Source organism: Triturus cristatus, chromosome 7, assembly GCF_964204655.1.
Source record: "Triturus cristatus chromosome 7, aTriCri1.1, whole genome shotgun sequence".
Classification (NCBI taxonomy): Eukaryota; Metazoa; Chordata; class Amphibia; order Caudata; family Salamandridae; genus Triturus; species Triturus cristatus.
The window spans coordinates 1521599117-1521617835 of NC_140590.1; the positions used below are offsets into that span (position 1 = coordinate 1521599117).

Here is an 18719-nt window from a genome sequence, read left to right on the forward strand (position 1 = left end):
CTAGGATACCAAAACGAGGTGCCATTTGTAATAACGTGTAAATTACATTATGACGTCATTAGTTCTAAAAGAATGTTAAGGCTTAAGGAATGCACAGGGGGCATTCAATTGAAGTACTAGGATGAATATGGAAGCTGATTTACAAGCTCCATTAAAGGATATTACTAAACTATATTCACTGTGTCTGGAAGACTCTTTTACATTGGCGACAAATGGGATGTGGACACATATAAAGAGTGAAGATTTCTCTCCAAAAGGAAACGTGCTATAGGAGTTTTCAAGAAGTTTTTAGAACTGATTGCGGCTGAACGTTGGCAGTTTGGAGATTTCAGAGGGCTGCAAGCTGCATTGTATAATTACAGGAATTACATGGACTGCACAGGACCTGTACGGGAGGCAGATTACTGAGTGATCTCCACTCTTAAAAAAAAAACTCTCCAAAGAATTCTGATGATGATTTGAACAGTAAGACTCTTTTACACCATTGAGCCCGTTACTCTTCACAACTACCTCTTGGTGAAGACAAGCCTTAAATGTAAGATCTGCAATCATGTAGGGTTCCAGAGTGGTGTGCTACTCGCCATAAAGCGCTTGACGTCTCGCCAGAGGCCGTTAGCGCTATATATACCAATCACTCTTACTGCCTTTGATAGGAGGTAGTACGAGTGAAGCAGTTGTTTGAATGTACAACTATGAAGAAAATAAAAAAAACTGTATTCAATCAAACTTTTATTATAAAAAAAGGAGTAAAAAATGTTTAAGGGTTCAACAAAGACGTAAACAACGGTGACATCACACCACTGATCCTTTATCATTCAGATTTAACAGATGCTAGTGCTAAGAGTAAATGGGTATATTTTTCTCCTTGGATCGCTTCAAGGTGGACAGTGTATTCAGTATACCTACCACAGCTAAAACATGACAAATGACTCAATGAAAAAGAACTACGGCGTTCCTAGACTCAAGTCCCATCCTCAACAAGTGTGTCTTCCTCCATCTCTTCATCATCCTCTCCCCAATCTTCTTCCTCCTCGGGCTTTATTTTCGTTGCTAGCCCTTTGACATTCCCCATCACACTGTGGTCGACGATCTCATCATCACCGAGTTCCTGAATCTCCTGTATAGCGGGTGTCGCCTCCTTCTGATGTTTTCGCTCCTCTCCCTCTTTGCTGCAGTGGGCTTCTGCTGAGTGCTTCTCCAGATCCGTGGGACCAGAGCGGCAAGCATCCACCTGGACCTTGTCTGTCACCTCGCACATGAGTCCCCCACTGTGGAGCGTCTCGAGGTCGTGTTTCACAATCCCACCCTTTGCATGAGGCCGTTTGGTGTGGGGTCCCTCCATCCCGCGTGCTTCGTTAGCCCCACCACTATAGTTTGAATCTAGCTCGTCCTTCTGCAGACTCTCATGAGGCCCTTTAAAGTCCTGGACCCCCAAATCCTCACTCTTGTCGCCCTCCCCAGGGCTGCCCTTTTTAAGCGGCTCCCCTTGGCCCAGGACCCCGCTCTGATAGGCCGCAACCTCGGCCTCGTATTTCTCCTTCAGAACGGCGGCTCTGAGCTCGAACGGCCGCCGCGCCTCGGGACTTTGCTCGGACCACTTCTGGCCCAGCCTCTTGGCCTGCTCAGGGACGGACAACCCGGGACAGTCTAGCCTGAGCTGAGGCCTGTACGAGGAGGCAAATAGGAAGAAGGCGGTAAGCGGCTTCTTGGGGGCGCGGGGGTCCTTGCGGGGCCGGACACGGGCGGCCACCGCACCCCCTCGTTCTCGCTCCCAGCGCTCCTTGTCACCCTGGGCCAGGTGCTCGAACATCGCCCTCTCCCGGGCTGTGGTGCTACGCCACCGCTCGCTGCAGGCCCGGGAGAGCACGGACACGCTCACCCGCGCCTCCGGGTGTCTCCTGCGGATCTCCGCCCTGCAGGCCTGTACAAAGAATGAGAAGGGGGACATGCGCGCCCGGGGCTTCTCCGATTTACCCATGGCGACTGCAGGGAAGGAGGGACGCGGTCAGACAGCGCCCCCAGCTTAAGCGAAAAAGTCGGTGTGCTTAGAACTCCGGCGAAGAAGGATCTGCGTGTCGGGATCGGGAACACAATACAAAGGAAGTGGGTGGGTAGACGCAGGGCTCCGGAGAGAAAGATGCACCGGAAGTTTAGCCTTGGAACGCATTCTTCGCCTCATAAAGAATCCATCTGCCGTGTCTGAGAGGCCATTCAAGAAACTTGCGCAAATACTGACATATTTTGCATGTTGCAGTAATATCGATTTTTTAAATTATTAAAACTTCATTCGTTTTGTTACGGGAGACCGAAGTTTCTAAAAGTGTGTACTCGTAAAAAAAATACAACAAATATTATACGACCTAGGTGAGGTCTAGGTGAGGCCTGTGTTCATAACATTGGCTTATTTTCAGTCGCCCAGTTAAAGTTTACAGGGAGCATTGGTATACCAAGATGGTCGCTGGATTCATGCCGTTTACTATGACGTCCTGGCGCGCCGGCACTAACCGGAAGCGGAAGTGCAAAGGAGCTGTCTGAGAGTGTCAGTGTGCTGTTTCTGGCCAAGACAAGCGGTGTGAGTGAGTGCTTGTTGTCCAACGGGGAGCCGTGTGCGGTGAGTGTAGACTGAAAGAGCTCGGAACAGGGCATCTGAAGGGTTAGATAACAAAGAGCGTCTCACCGGGATGCTTCTAGGGACAGCAAACTCAGTGACAGCCCCATGCTTCCACGCCTTGCTTGGCGCCAGGAGCGTGCAGGCCCTCTTTCTCTGATTCTGACAGCAGCAGTGGGGAATTGCCCCTCCCCCCTATGGTTTGACAGCCAGGAGCGTCCCTTCAGCATACAATAAATTATTGAATCTGGTTCAAGGGCTGCAAAGTAACCCATCTGTGCCACGCCTGCTTCTGGATTTTCCTCAGATCGTGTAGTTCAACGTTTTAAATTATGAAGAGATTTAGGTTTATTTAATGCACATTATATTCAGCCTGTGTAAGCTCAGCTGTTTACCCTTCCCTGGTCGACAAACTGATCACTCCAGTCAGACGGTATCATTCTCTGTTAAAATTGCAAAGGCACACCTCACAATGTGTAATGCATGGTGAAAATTGTCATCATTCCTAATTATGTTTCTATTCATGTGTATTGGGTAATTCTTTTGCGAGGTTATATGGTAATGTTGGGTGTGAGTAATGTCATCTATCATTGTTAAACGACTGCAGGTACTTTTGCACTCAAACCGCCAAGACAAGTTACTCCCAAATTAATGAGGCAGCAGTAGTGGGTTTAGAGTTTGGATACACCATGAAACTAGAGTACTCATACACAATAAGTTCAATACCCACTCAGAGCTATTAGTTTTAAAGAGCAGAGAGTCTTTATTTCTATACATGGAAGGCAGAGCAGTTAATGTAAGGAAAATCAAGGACATATGTTCGAGCGCCTTCTGGGTTGGAGATGGGACCGCCAGACAGTTTTATGTCATGAAGGTCTTTCCATTATGCGCAATAGCCTATAAGTTAAACACTTGCCACTGGCATTGCAGTAGACTGTAGGTCACATTTCAATACTGTAGACTATTCCTTCTGTCCCTCAGTGTTTGGTCGAGTACAATTACATGTCTCATAGTAACACTTGGGAATGGCAGAAGTGTCGTCATTTGAAACACTAAATTAAATCGGGTTCATAATAATACTGTTCAAAATAACATCTGCACTGATGGTATGTCGTAGTAGGATTAAATGTAAATTCTTGATTTTCTTGAAAAAAGTCTGGATTCTCAAGTATTTCAATTCAGTATTTTTTGAACCCTTGATGTCAGGCATTTGGTCCATGGCCTATGCAACATGGGGAGCTGGACAATCCTTTGGAGAAATAATGCCTTTTGTCCCTGAGCCACAGTAGCTAGGTGGTACCGTGAGTTCATTTGTTTTCCAAGTATTATTTTAGGCTTTGACTTTCAGGGGGTGGTGAGGTTGAACAGTCCAGTTTTGCTCTTGGAGGATGGTGTGGGAGTAGAAAGTTGGATAAGTGCATACACAAATACTACCAATAAATGTTCTAGTCCTTTATATCAATGTATAAAACGAAGACCTCCGTTGTTAAATTTCATAATCTAGTAAAAGTACAATAGCGCTACATGTAAAGCTTTCTGCTATTACTGGGGTTCTTCCAGGCGAAATTCTGTGGAAGGAGAGCTTCCCACCTGCTGTCAATCAGTCTGCAACGTGTACTATATTAATAGATTTCCAGACCGGTTTCAGTTCCTTAATTTGAAGTGGCACTAGTCTTGCCAATAGTATGTGATTTAAACCACATTTTCCCAATGCTTGGTAAAGAGGTGGTTTGTATTTTTTTTTGTGTGGGTGTCATTAGGTAAACCTATAGATCCCTCGCTGGTAGCGCTTTAGTGTCCATTTCACGTGAGCGGAGGTGCAGTTACTTTTCTATTGCAGATTAGATAGCTGTGTAGTTGGTGATATCTGGCGACCAGTTTAAACACTTTCTTGTGCCTTGGATCTTATCAAGTTCAGCAGCCAGCATACCTGTTGTGAGTAGTTTACCAAGGGCAAAAGGTTTTTGTCCTGAGCACCCTTCTAATAGCTCTCTGGTCGTTGGATTGTCAAGAGTATTATTTAGTTTGCAGAGGATGTGTGTGACCATCTTTCCTTTAATCTTCATCTTTTGTAGATGCAGGTTTGGTTGTCCAGTTTCACTCAGCCAAACCCCAAGATAGTTGTAGTTTTGTACACAATCGAACCTCTGTGATCCTCCGCTTCCATTTCATAACCCTTTTTTTCGGGTGGCGCCCAAAAATCACAATTTTAGTTTTGCTTGCATTGGCCGCGAGTACATTCTTTATATTAAAAGTGTTCAGCGCCATCTGTAGCCACACTTTAGTTTGATCTAGAAGGACAAGGTCATTTGCATATTGCATGAGACGAGTTTTCATGTCTCCAGTCCTCTGTGTGGCTAGGTTGGCGAGGAATAATACCTGGTCTAGAACAGCTGTGCATATTTTAAATAAGATTGGGAAAGCACGTCCCCCTATTTTAACCCTCGGTTAGTGGTAATTTTTGTTGTTACTGTATCCCCTGAGAGCTTGACCCTTAGCCATATCCTGATATGAAGTGACATGATGGCCCACAATAATTTGGGACAAATGTTTCACCTCTCTTATTTCTGCCAGATGATGTTCCGGACTACTCCGTCAAAGGTGGCGAAGTAGTCAATGAAACAGAAAAACAGGGGAAGTGTTAAGAGTGACGGCTTGGTGAGCTAGATAAGAGAGGGCGGCAATGTTTTCCACTGTTGATCCTCCAGCTTGGAATCCTGTTTGGTAAAAGGGCTGCAAGCCCACAGTGGAGGCCCAGTGAGCCAGCTCCTGCTAAAGTATACTAGCGTAGGCTTTTCCCTCAATGTTCAGCAGCGCTCTTCGCCTGTAGTTTTTTGGGGTCAATATTTTCGCCCTTGTTAAAAATAGGCTGCAGGAGGAAGTCCTTCCTAGAGTCCAGGACATCTTCGCGTAGTCTGCATTCGGCGTACAGCGGGGCAACCAACCACTGAGGCCTAGAACCGCATGTCTTCTCTAAATAATTCCCTGGGCGGCCGTTTGGGCTGGGGCACTGCCCTTTCTGATCTTTTCAGGACCGTGTTGACTTCCTGATCGTTCAGTGCTGGAAGACCGTAGATACCGCTAGTCTTGCTGCCTCTACTTCCTCTGCCTTATATATGGACAATAAATTGTCTAAGGAAGGTTTGTCTTGGGGTTGTGTATAAAGGGACGCAACATGTGCAGACCGTGTTTCTGCTGGTACCGAGCTCCCCCTTTTGCCCTTTCTGTGGCATAAGGTGTTGACATACTGCCAGAATTGTTGGTGTTTATTGGCTGCAATTCGGTCAACATTTTTGATCCACTCAGTCTCATGTCTTTTTCTCCTGTACCCCATACTAGTTGCTTGTGCTTATTTACCTCAATAGTTAGCTGGTCCTTTGAAATGGTGATTTTTGGTTTGTTGCTTGCCCCCCGTGTCAACCTTAATTTCCGCATGCTTTTTTTGATCTCTGCCACCGATCCCATCCTGTGATTCATTGCCCTTTTGATTTTGTCTGGGCTGTTCCTTTGCAGGAGCATAAACGGCTCCAGTACCAGACACGGCCAGCCCTTAATGATTTCCTACTTCTGATGCTCTGAAGCCCAATCTTCCCATTTTTTCATCCATCCCTCAAACTTCCCTGTAGACATGGTTGACCATTTAATCCTTAGCAGGAGTTTAAAGTGTTCTTCAACTTTTTGTTCTTTCCTGTGTGGGTAGTTGTTCGCTGGTTGGTATGTCTGATACGGTCATCTGCTTCAAGTGGGGTGGCACGGTTGCTCTCTGCCTGTTAGATCACATTGTAGTTCACATTGGCTTTACTTAGACCATGACTCAGGAAGACGTAGGTAATGGTGGTTTTGTATACTTTTTTGCTGTACTCTGTGCTGATTCCAGATTATAGGTCTGCAGGAAGGTATTAAATCTCAGAGTTGTTGCGCTATGTGCCCTGGTGCTTGTTTGTCTTCTCCCAGGTGGCGCATATTGAAATCCCACAGCAGGATCATTCCTGGGTCTATGTGTGTGCCTGCTAATGTCTCTGGATGCCCAATCAGGATTTGTAGTTTTTCTAGTGTGTTGGTTCCATGGACATTAAAGTAAACATTAATGATTAGTGTTGACTGATTCTTTGGAGCCTCCGAGACCTTTTAAAATGCCTGCTTGAAGCATTTTCGATTTGCTATTTATTTCCAGGAAGGACAGTCTTACTGAGTACTTAACAAAGATTGATTCTCCTCCCAGGAGTCTCCCAAATAAATGGATCTTTTTGGCCGGCTTGTGATATTCAGCGTACCAGGAAAGCAATGTGTATGTTAGCGACCATGTCTCTTGGAGACAGATGTCTGCTTTGCCCAAAAATGTTAGTGTGTCCTCGCTCTGTAGAATCTTAGTGATTCCCATCACATTCTAGGTCACTATGCTGGAAGTTTTTTCACACTCCTGGCCTTGGTATGCATTGTGCTAGAATCATCTTAGATTCCCTTGGGTTAGGCTGGTGGTGACCCAGCCCCAGTTAGTGGAGTCAGTTGTATAGTCTTGAGTGAGGCTCTGGGTGGTGATGACTCTTTGGCATCCTTTTAGCCGATACTGGATGTTTTGATTCATATAAGCTAGATTGGTTTCGGTCCTCCTTGTTCCGTTCAGGGTACCTTAATTTCGACTGTATTTGGAAACTTGACTTGGAATGTGTAGATATTTGTCTCTCTCCATCGTCTGTACTGAGATCCGCCATTCCAAGAACTGTTTATTTTTCGTTGAGCACCCTTCTTGATGTGCTGGCGTCTTGCCATGTTATCATTGATTCTCTCGATTTGTCTAAGCCTATGGCGTCAACCTATGCCCTTGTCATATCTTCGCTTTTGATGAATGACAATGAGGGGATATGATGCACAAGTTTTAGTATGTTTGATCTGTTGAGTGTCCGGATTGCCTCTGGATATATACTGCGGGGTGAATATAATTTTTGAGGACCACCTCCTTCTAATATATTGTGGCTGGCTGTTGAATATGGGTGGAGGCGATCCCCTGGTTGGGGCGATTGGGGCTGTGGCCGGCTGGACATGTCTCCAGCGAGCCCTGCTGGAGGCCTGGGGCTCTTATATTGTGGAGTTGTTTCCAATATTGCTCGTTCTATGATCCTTAGGTCTGGTACAGGCCTGTCTTTTTCCCACCTGTCGCATGTGGCACGTGTGGAGGGCCCCATAATTTCTCCAGTCCTGCACCTCGCCTTGTTCTTCTGCTGGGCACCCTCTTGTTTTCTTTGCTGCTTTTTAGCACCTTTCTTCCTGTGTATTCTGTATCCCTGCTTGGACTAGGCATCATTGGGTGTATAATGGGTGGTTGCATTCCATGTGATGCGCCCATGTCTTGGAATCTTCTGTCTGAATGAGAGCTTGCCTGCTTAGAGTGACTTAACTCTTCTTCTTGCAGTTGTGCTGCAAGCTGCCCGGCCTGCCTGTGCAAGCTGGTGTGTCCATACTAACAATTGATCTGGTCCTTTCACTGGGCGAATGCTGCTTGGCCTGCAAATATGTAGGCTTATTTGTAGTTATGAGGTTTGCGTTAACCCCCTTAACTGGCCCGAATGTTACAATCCGATTTGGAATATTGGATATAAGGGTTTTGTTGAAGCGCTGGCAGTGATCAATTGAGTTTTACTTGCTGCAGCTTCGTTTTGTTCTTTCATGGCGTCTATTTTCATTAGCTGTGTTTTTGATTGTTTCTGACGTTTCTTTAAGCGTTTTTGTTCTCCGGGTTAACAGTGTAGTTGTGGAAGGGATGGTCCCCTCCTCGGCACTTGCCTGAGGTGCATTATATGCTTTAGGCTGTTTTTTTAGTTTGATGATAGACCCAGGTTCCTAGTTTTGATCCAACGTCGTCTTCTCAGTCTTTGTTTGAGCGGGTTTTTGATGTGTGCCCATCTTATGTAACCCCCCTTCGATTGCCCCAGTTTGCTGCAAACCGAAGCGTGTATTGTTTATGGCTTTTAATTCGGTGACCAGTGTAGTAAAGATGGATGGTAACATGGATAATTTGTCCAAGATGTCCGGGCATAGGTAGTCTTGTGTTGACCACACCCTTTTGTTGGTCTTGTCAGTGTTATCAATTGTCTTTGCCATGTCCGCCATGCTGAGTGTAATTTATTGTAGGATCGCCATCTGTACTTCAAGTTTTTGTGACTGCCATGTTAAAGCAATTGCTGCTGTCAATGAGGCGTTAATTGATCTTAACAATTTGTCCTGCATATAAGGCAATTCAAATGGTAAATACGCTGGGGATCTTTGTAGAGAGTTGGATATCTCTGGGTAGCTTGGCACTGCTACACCGGTTATTTTGGCTGCAATGCAATCCGGGCTTTGGGAAGCCTCACTGGTACTGAGGCCCTCTGATTGAGTCTTGGCCCCAATGGCTTACCCACCTCTGTTTCATGCCCATATTTGTGGTAGAACTGCACAATGGTTTGTTCCCTGCATGGTGCTGGATTGTGGGGGAGGACTGACTCTTGCTCATGTCTTGCTCTGCCTGTCTCACCCCCCAAGTTTTGTGCTTGTGGGGCAGTCTAATGCTGTCGAAGTTTGGGCATAGCACGTCCTTCTTCTTTTACATGAATTGCCATCCCTATAACTTGGTCTGCTTGCGATTGTGCTTGCAGTGGTAAATACAACACAATTTCTGGCTTCCTGGAGGCTCCAGAGGGGCGCACATCCCTGTCCTGCTTCTTGAAGTACACCGTTCTTCCAACGGCTGCTTTTTTGCTGCTGCATGTGCTGTTTCCCGCCGGGAGCTCAACTAAGTTGGCCCCTTTGCTTGACCTATTGGCCCGGTTCCTCTCTTCCTATTCTATGTTTTCCTATCCCATTTGTGCCCGTGTCAGTCCCTTCTGTGCCTTCCTTTTAGGCATATGCATTGTTCAATAAAAGGCGTAATACAGATTCAAAATTTAAGAGGGCAAATGCGTATTTGCTTAATAATAATACAGATGCTTGTAGAGCGCGAACAGCTACCTCAGGTGAGGTGTCCCGGCGCTAGCGAGTCCTACAGCCAAGAGCGAGTAGTCAGGGGGAAGATCAAGATTATTGCATAAAGAGCCAAGTTTTTAGGAGCTTCCTAAAGCTAGCTTCTGTAGTGGCAGATTGGATGGCAGGGGGCAAGGTATTCCATAGTTTAGCCGTGCCGGCAGAGAAGGACCTGCCTCCAAGTCTAGCTTTCCTCACACGCGGAGTAGTTAGCTTGAGCAAGGAGTTTGAGCGCAGCTCTCGTTTTTGGTGGTAACGGGGAAGTCGAAGTTTTAGATAGTTGGGACACGTGCCTTTTAGTGCTCTGAAAGCCAAGGTAAGCACCTTGAACTTAATTCTGCTTGCCACTGGCAACCAGTGCAGCTCGTGCAGATGCGGAGAGATATGCTGCCTGAAAGGGACACGTTTTATCAATCTCGCAGCCGCATTCTGCACGATCTGTAAGCGTTGCACCGCATATTTGGGCAGACCAAGAAGGAGGCCATTAGAATAGTCAAGTCGAGATGTGATTGTTGCGTGAACAACCGTTTTTCGACACTCGAGTGGTAGCAGGGGCAGAAATTTTCGCAAATTTCTGAGTTTGTGCAGGCAGCCAGCGGTAAGCTGTTGTATATGCGGCAAGAAGGACAAATTCTCATCCCATCTTACTCCTAGATTTTTTGCATGGGTTCCGGGACATGGGGCAGGGCCCATTTCCGTTGGCCACCACAGGTCCGGAGGGGGGTGTTTGAGATTTCCAAAGAATAACACCTCTGTTTTGCTCGCATTCATTTTGAGTTTATTAGTGTTCATCCATTTGGCCACGTCTCGAAGACAGCCCCTGATTTTACTAAAAGCTGCCTCTGACGTGTCTGTATAGGGGAAGACCAATTGAGTGTCATCCGCGTATGATATTGCCTTGACCCCCCATTTAGCAATCAAGGTGAAAAGCGGGGCCAGATAGACATTGAACAGCAGAGGGCTGAGTGCCGACCCGTGTGGGACACCACACCAGAGGCCTTTAGGTTCAGAAGAGAAGGGGCCCAGAGCCACTTTCTGGGACCGATCTGTGAGGTAGGAGTGTAGCCAGTTAAGTGCTTTGTCTCCAAGGCCGATGTCCTTAAGTCGAATCAGCAGTCTGCTATGATCTACCGTATCAAAAGCAGCGGATAGATCCAGGAGCACCAGCATAGCTGATGCCCCTGAATCTAAGGACCACCTGATTGACTCGGCAACCTCAATGAGGGCCGTCTCGGTGCTAAAGCCGGCCCTAAAGCCAGACTGAGTTTCATGTAGGGCACCGCTTTCTTCAATAAAGCTGTTAAGCTGCCGTTGGATCAGTTTTTCGAGCATTTTGCCAGGGGCTGCTAAAAGGGAGATGGGTCGGAGATTGCTCAGATCATCCGGCGCACCTTGGGGTTTTTTTTTCAGCGGGAGAAGAGTGGCCTGTTTCCAGCAATCCGGGAACATGCCTGTTGTAATGAACGTGTTCCATATGTGTAAGAGGGGAACTGCGATTGCGTCAGACATTAATTTCCACAGTTTAGGTGGGCATGGATCATCAGGTGCCCCAGATTTGCATTTTTTTTATTTCTTTCAATGCCTCAGAGGGTGATGGGCTGAAATTGATTTAAGGAGGAAGCGGGTGGCTCAGAAACTCCCAGCTCATCCATAGATGTCGGCTCGGGGTTCGTAAAAGTATCATACACTTTTAATATTTTGGTGTCAAAGAAATCTGAGATGGTTTCACAGAGTCTTGCGGATGGGATAATATCCGTCTCGATGGCTCTGGGCTTGAAGAAAGATTTAACAATCTTAAAAACTTCTTTACTTGATTGTTCCGCCTGCTGGATGGAGGTCGCAAAGAAGATTTTTTGGCTTTTTTTATGGATAAATGTAAGGCATGGAGGGCTTTTTTATAGCTGGTTTTGGCTGATTAGCAATAATTTGCTCGCCAAAGGCGCTCCAGCTTTTTGCATTTACTTTTTTCGGCCATCAGCTCAGGGGAGAACCACGGAGCAGAGGGAGATTCTCTGCGCTACGTAGCGATTCTGGCCGGAGCGATAGAGTCCACTACATTGCCAATCCACGAGTTCAGTGATGCAGCATCGGAGTTTACATCCGATGTAAGGGGTAGGGGGTTTGCTCGAAGTGCCGGGCATAGAGTGTCCGCTGTTAAATTATCCCATTTTCTCCGCACATAGGAGCGTTTCCCTGTGATCTGAGACTGGGAGGAGATTGAGATGGACATAGCGATTAAGTAGTGATCCGTCCAGAGCAGTGGTATCGGAGAATTAGCTTTTGTGTTCGATATGTTGGAAAAGAAAAGGTCCAGCATATGCCCCGCCCGATGCGTGGGGCCTGCAATAGCTTGAGTTAGATTGGCCGATTGCAGGGTTGAGATGAGGTGAGTAGCCTGTGGACAATCAGGATTGTCAGCGTGAAGATTAAAATCACCGGCTACGATATAATGCGGGTGGGCTAGAGAGTTTAGGACTACAAAGTCCATAAGCTCACTCAAAGATGATGCCGGGCAGTCCGGGGGTCTGTAGATAATTAGGCCTGTAAGAGACAGTTGGGGGGTAGCTTGGAGGCAAAAGTGTAACCCCTCTGTGCCTGGGAATGTAGTAGGAGTGGAGGACAACAATGTGTATTTCTCGTTGTAGATGAAAGCCACTCCACCACCTCTTCGGCCTTCCTTTCTATTAGAGAAGCTCAGTTTAAAGCCTGGCGGGATTGCTAGCGAAATGGATGCCATGTTGTCCTCATTGAGCCATGTCTCCGTAAGGCACAAGGCGTCCCAATTAGAGTCCGCTATTAATAAGCATAAATCATCAGCATGCTTGGGAAGGGATCTGCAATTCAGTAGACCGATCCTAAGTTGGGTAGAGGAGGTGTTGCGAGATGGTTTACTTGCTTTTTTGAGAGGTGATACTATTTGGGGAGAGACGATGCCAAGAGACTTTTGGCAGCGTGGGCAGTGGGGCGGGAGATCCTGAGTCGTCAGATTGAGCTCAGGCGACTGACAGGGAGTGGCAGCGTTCAGTGACCGTAGCTCCGCACTGGACCAGACAATACTTTGATTGTGTGAATGGACACAGGCAGCATGGCTGGCGCTGGACGCGATCCGGTCGCAGACGGGCTTGCCTTAGGCGCGCCTACGGCGCGCCCGCTGCGCCCGTCCGCTGCGCTTCTGGGGGAAGCACATGTTTTTATGTTGGGGTGGTGTGGCCTGAAGGGGGGTGGGCGTGGCCGCAGTCTTCCCCTCACCCAGCGCCGGTGTGTCAGAATCCCTCGTGAGCGCTCAGTCGGCTCGTTGGGAAAGTGCACGTGATAGCAGCAAGATGTTTGTTAAAAGCACAAAGTTATTACACAAACAAAGCTTAAAATGCAGTTTTTAAAAACCTCCCGGCTTTTCGCCTCAGGAGCTTGCAGGACAGTGACCGCGCTTGTGGATCAGCGCGCTCTTTTATAGCTACGGGAAAAGGGGGCGTGGCCTGAAGGGTGGTGGGCTTGGCCGCAGTCTTCCCCCTCACCCAGCGCCGGTGTGTCAGAATCCCTCGTGAGCGCTCAGTCGGCTCGTTGGGAAAGTGCACGTGATAGCAGCAAGATGTTTGTTAAAAGCACAAAGTTATTACACAAACAAAGCTTAAAATGCAGTTTTACCTTACCTTAAAAATACTATCCTAAATAAAAAACGAGGTTTTGGACATAGCTAAACTACTCATTTAATCTCTTAAGTCACTAGTCGGAAAGGTGCTAATGTAATGAATGAATGAATAAATAAATAACAAGCATTGGCATAGCCAGTAGGTCTCGCCTTTGGGACCTTATAAGTGCGGACAACAGCTCCAAAACTCAGAGAGTGAAAGCAATGGACAGACTGCACACATACTGACCATAGCTCCGACAGAAAGAAGGAAAGCTCTGGACAGATTTACCTATACTCACCACAGCTCCCATACAAAGGAAAATCATGGACAGAATGCACATACTGGACACCCCATAGGCCCATTTAAAGAATGATCAGGGCAGAGTGCAATTGGGACCACGGCTCAAACACAGAAATAATCCTAAAAGCAGACAGTGCACATAGGACCATCATCAGAAGCTATGGACGGCAGTACACATGCTGAATGAAGCTGAGGCGAAAAAGGAGCACCGGGAATATACAGTGCACACTCAGAACACACAACAAAAAAGCTGTTCCCTACAGTGTTGGCACATAATGACCACAGTTCGGGGTGGGCTCTGAACAGGCAGGGCACACAGCCCTGAGGCAGAAAGGGAAGCTTCGGACCGGCTCTGCACAATAGGCCATGGCTCGGCGACAGGAGGAGAGAGTTATCAGACCCAGCCATGGAGGGACAGCCTGGAGGGAGTACATGGGACCCCAAGGCACAGCTGAGAAGTTGTGTACAACAGACATCTTTTAACTTCAGATGGCCAGAGCAGTCAAAGCAGATATAGCCTCGGGTGGGACTCCCTGCTCGAACAAAGCAGATATCACAGAGCATGGTACTACACATATCCACACCCTGATGTTCTTCCTCCAGCACAGACCCTTCTTACCTTGTGATGGCGCGCCTCTCCCTTCTCGAACATCATCTTCAGGTTGGTGAGGGCACATTGTACTTCTCGATCTTGGGGAAGGGCTCCGTGCCCTCTCCGTGGGCTGTGCCCCTGTCCTCCTCCCCCCTGTCCTTCAGGTGCTCCTCCATGCCTGGGCTGAACGGTGGCGAGCTCTGGTAGATGAAGTGTCCCCGAGCTCCGGCCGCTGGGCTGAGCGTGGCTCTCTGGGTGAAGCCTGCAGAGGGCGGGTGGCTGTTCTCGCAGGGTGCCTCGGAGCTGCTGACCCACGGCCGGACCTCGGAGGGGACAATGCGGGCAGCTTCCTTAGGAGGCGGCGACTGCACCACTGGGTTCTCCCACCGTTTCTTCATCACGCTCAAAGCACCCCTCCTAAAGTTTGGGGGGAGGTTTTCGGAGTTCTAAAAAAGCACAAAAGGCAATTGGAGTCCTGCCCTGTGCACGATGTGGCGCGTTGTTTGTGGAGCGAGCAGCATGACAGGCAGTGAAAGACTGTTTCTTCGATGTGCGTGCCCGTGAGCCCTGCGCCTTGATGGTACCCTAGCCCCTGTCAGAAGCGCTTCATACCCGCGGTACCTCTGCACGCTGGCGGCTGGGTTAAGATCTCTGTGCAGGCAGGCACCTGTTCCTGGCAGAGAGAGCGTCCGGGGGCAGGCAAGAAACGGCGCAGGACGTCTGAATGCCAAAGAAAACAAGGCCGGAAGTGGTGCGAGCGAGTTTTTGCCCGCTGCGGCAAAAGTGAAAGCACCGCGTTTGCCCATCTATTTCCAATTAACGCGACCGCGACCGCGACACGCGGCCCGATAATTGGAAACATATGGCACTCATGCTCGCTCCCGCGGACCCTAGGCCACAGAACAGAGAAGGCGGGACATGCACCCCGTTGGGCCAATTGCATGCTGTCTTTCTTAGAAAGACAGCACGCAAAGCCCAATAGCAAGTGATAAATTCCAAGCACACGCACAAGCGTGTGCTTGGAATTTAAGAGCCCTTACAAAATGCCTCTCAGAGCAGCACAAGCGTGCTGGCTCAGGCAAGACCTAAAAAGGGCATAGAAAAATTAGGAAAATGAGATTGTGAAACTGTGTCACGACGCATACAGATAGTGCATATACTGCGTGGCATGCAGCAGAACGTGGAAGAGTTGTCTGATCTTAGTGAGAGTTAGATCTTTTTTAACCCCCCGCCCCATAAAAACTTATGAATCTATCTGTAGTGTGTCTGGGTGAAATGTCCTTTAATAAATCTACTGTAATGTTGATGCAGTTAGTCGGATGTGCCTTCCACTAGTCTGTATGGGCGAGTTTTTTGAGTAAGGTATCTGGATCGTGCAACATGTTGCCAGAATTGGGAGCATACAGATGTAGATGACAATTCACTCTGTTCTGGGGCAGTCTTTTTTGACATCTGTTATTTTGCAAGCTGCATATATGTATGATGTTACAGCCTTAAAAATACCCTTCAAGTCCATGCTGTAGCAGAACATTAACTGTATGTCGTATAATGACGTGCAATTAGTGTTCTGCTACAGGACGGACTTGTGTTTCTTTAAAAAAAAAAAAAAAGGGACACAAGTAATATTCCAGACACTAAATGATTTTTCACATAGCAATATGAAATGAGTGACTTCCCATTGAGCAACTGCATTGGTCTGAAGTTTTAAAAGGAGACTTGGACCATTATTTTGGTATCAGAAAGTACATGGAGGGTTCCAATTCTAAATTTGAGGTAGAGGGCTCTTTTCTCATTAGGAAATAGCGAGTACTGGTACAGCTCAAAACAGCGCTCTGCTTTTATATTCAGGTAGTTTGAACAGAGAGTGCTCTCTTTGGCTTCTTCCTTCATTATTGTAAACGCCCATAATTGCTTTTTAATTGTCTGAGATGCTGCTCTTACCATTAGCTCAGGGTTGGTCTAGAAGTCCTCGCACAGTTTTTGCAGTGAGCATGTTGGTTACATGCCTGAACCAGGATAAGGTTTTGCAGTTCTGGCTCCTTCGGAGGCCCCATAGTGTGCTCCTGTACATGGCGAGGGCAGGATTGGTCCAGAGACTAACCCAATACATGACAGGTCGAAGGGCCATATAATCCCCTATTTTATTTATGGCAATTTCTAATCTTAACACTGTCATTGGGGTTTCTGAGCCTAAGTATTACAGGCGTTGTAAAATTAGTTTCTGTTTAGGTCTCGCCTGGCTATCGCGTAAGCGATCGCTCAGCGCGACTCTAGTAAGGGACTCCCAAAAGTGCTCCCAAAAGCGGATTGCATGGCGAGCACGCGCACAATCGCGTGCATCGTGCCGCCATGCAATCCGTTTGGCATCGTACTTCAAAGGGTCCGCTCACCTGCCTGGAATGCGCTCCCCCGCCCCCGCCAAGCGCGCGCGCCACGTTCAGCCGGGCTTGTCTTGTTTTTTTTTGCAGTTTTGTAACGTTTTGGAGACTCTCTCTAGTTATTCCCCAACTATTCTTCTGTTTTTCCCACTTCCATGTGAAGTTTTCCTGCCTTCGAAAATTGAAAAATGTTCACAAAACAGGATACGTACACCTGAAGCTCATGTCTGACTAATCTTCGTTAACAGCCGTCCGTCGCTTTCATTCAGCTGGGGGAGCGCCAGGCACGTTTTCACTATGCCTGTTTACTGCCTTTCTCGCGAGGTGCACATCTGTACTCCTTTCATGGTCCCGCCGAAGAGAGGTCGTGATATAATAAATATGACTGCCCGCGGGCTGCGAAAGGCGCGGGGTGAAGCTGAGTGCCCTCGGCTCCAATGGAGCCCACACGTGTGTTACCAGCTTCGTGAGAGGTTCTACATCTCTCCAAGCGCTAGTCATTCATCCAACAACTCAAGGAGTACACATTCTTATCACAGTGACAGCACCAAAACAGTTAAACACGCGCGCTCCTGAGGTGGAGAGGAAAGGTCACTCGGTGGCAACGGACACGCTTCTCCTGCGTGCCAGATAATTTGGGACCACTATTCCAAACAGACGTCATGTTACCGACTAAATCATGTAATTTCAGTCAGTGCAAAGTACACTGTACATTGAAACAAACATTCTCACATGGTTTCAGCAAAATGAATTAACTGCCACGCATTACATAGGTCTTTAACGCTCGAGACGTGATTTTGGGCTGATGAGCAGATGCAAGGGGATTGTTCTATCTATCAGGTCGGGAGTAGGGGTGGCGCGGGGCATTTCTTCTGCACGGTACGGGCATCTCTCTCTTTCTTTTAGTTGCTTTTGCCAATGTTGCGCTGCTGTATTGCTCTGGGGTCCTCAGCCGTCCACGGGACCCGCAGGTCAAGGCACTGCCAGGGAGTGTGGGTCCATCTGTTGTAACTTCAAGCCATGTGTTACCTCACGTTTTATCACCGTCTCACTGAATATGCATAACCTACAACCCTCAGCACGCCTTTGTGTATTCGTAAACTACGCATTTGTCTGTGGCCTACTAATTTGCTGCTCACCAAATGTTCGATATTATTGAACGATGCTCATTTTGTCGACTTCGTGAGGATGAAAGGCCCAGGTCAACCACTCCGATCTGAACTCACCGCAACAGGAGAGAAAGGACGAACACAGGTCCTGGGCCTGCATTGAATGCTTTAGTCCACTCACCCATCAGATTCGGCAACGGAACACACATCTTTTTTTTTACACTCTTAGGCCGATTGTCCAGTCCCAACTCTATAGCGGTATCTCCATTTATTCAATCACTACTGCATGTGTGAGAGAGAGAGAGTAAAGCGAACTACTACTGTTCCACCATTACCAATGCGGCTAACAGTCCAAAAAGTATATTTCAGATTCTGGACAATATCTTACACCCTGACTGCATCAAAAACTCCATCCCCCCCTCTCAGTCCCTCTGTGATAGCCTCGCCCAGTTCTTTACTGATAAAATTGAGACTATCATTAACAACCTGGCAACGTCCCCGTCTTCCACTCTCTCCACCCTTTCCAAAACTAATCTCACTGACCTTGAATCTCTGAGGCCACCCTGTCCTCCCACGGATAAATTGCTGGCTTTCCCTCCTATTCCTCAAACGGAATTTGAAATAGTCGCACAGGGCATCACTTCCGGATCCCCCCTTGACCCTCTGCCACCGAAAATATGGAAAACCTGCGGGCATCTACTATTTCACACCCTTCGTTTGATTTGTAATCAATCCCTGAGCTGCGGCGTCGTTCCCCGCTCCTGGAAGCAAGCGCTTATAACCCCGCTGCTAAAGAAACCCACGCTAAACCCAGATTGTCTGTCCAACTTCCGCCCCATATCACTCCTGCCTTTCCCGGTGAAGGTGCTCGAACGCTGGGTCAGTAAATACCTCTCAACACACCTCGAGCAGCACCATTTTTTGGACGAATTCCAATTTGGGTTTCGCCCAGCCCATGGCACTGAAACCGCGGTGCTCACGGCCATGGAAGAGCTTCGAATGCGCGCAGACAGGGGCCAAGCCGTGGCCCTCATTTTACTTGACCTGTCTGCCGCATTCGATACTGTCAATCATAGGATCTTGCTACAGCGGTTGAAATCGGCA

At 47.7% G+C, this 18719-nt stretch overlaps 1 protein-coding gene and 1 pseudogene across 2 annotated transcripts in view; one reads left to right on the plus strand and one right to left on the minus strand.

Moving 5' to 3' along the window:
- Positions 1-716: 716 nt before the first annotated feature.
- LOC146812286 (high mobility group protein B2 pseudogene) lies at positions 717-2112 on the minus strand (annotated as a pseudogene). The gene has a single exon (XR_014966827.1). The product of XR_014966827.1 is annotated as a high mobility group protein B2 pseudogene (transcript).
- Positions 2113-2478: 366 nt separating this feature from the next.
- The window catches only part of RAE1 (ribonucleic acid export 1), a 116760-nt gene continuing 100519 nt past the window's right edge, over positions 2479-18719 (plus strand). The window contains exon 1 of the mRNA XM_085619282.1: positions 2479-2611. The gene's annotated coding sequence lies outside the window, so the exon portion shown is untranslated. The remainder of the gene's footprint in view (positions 2612-18719) is intronic.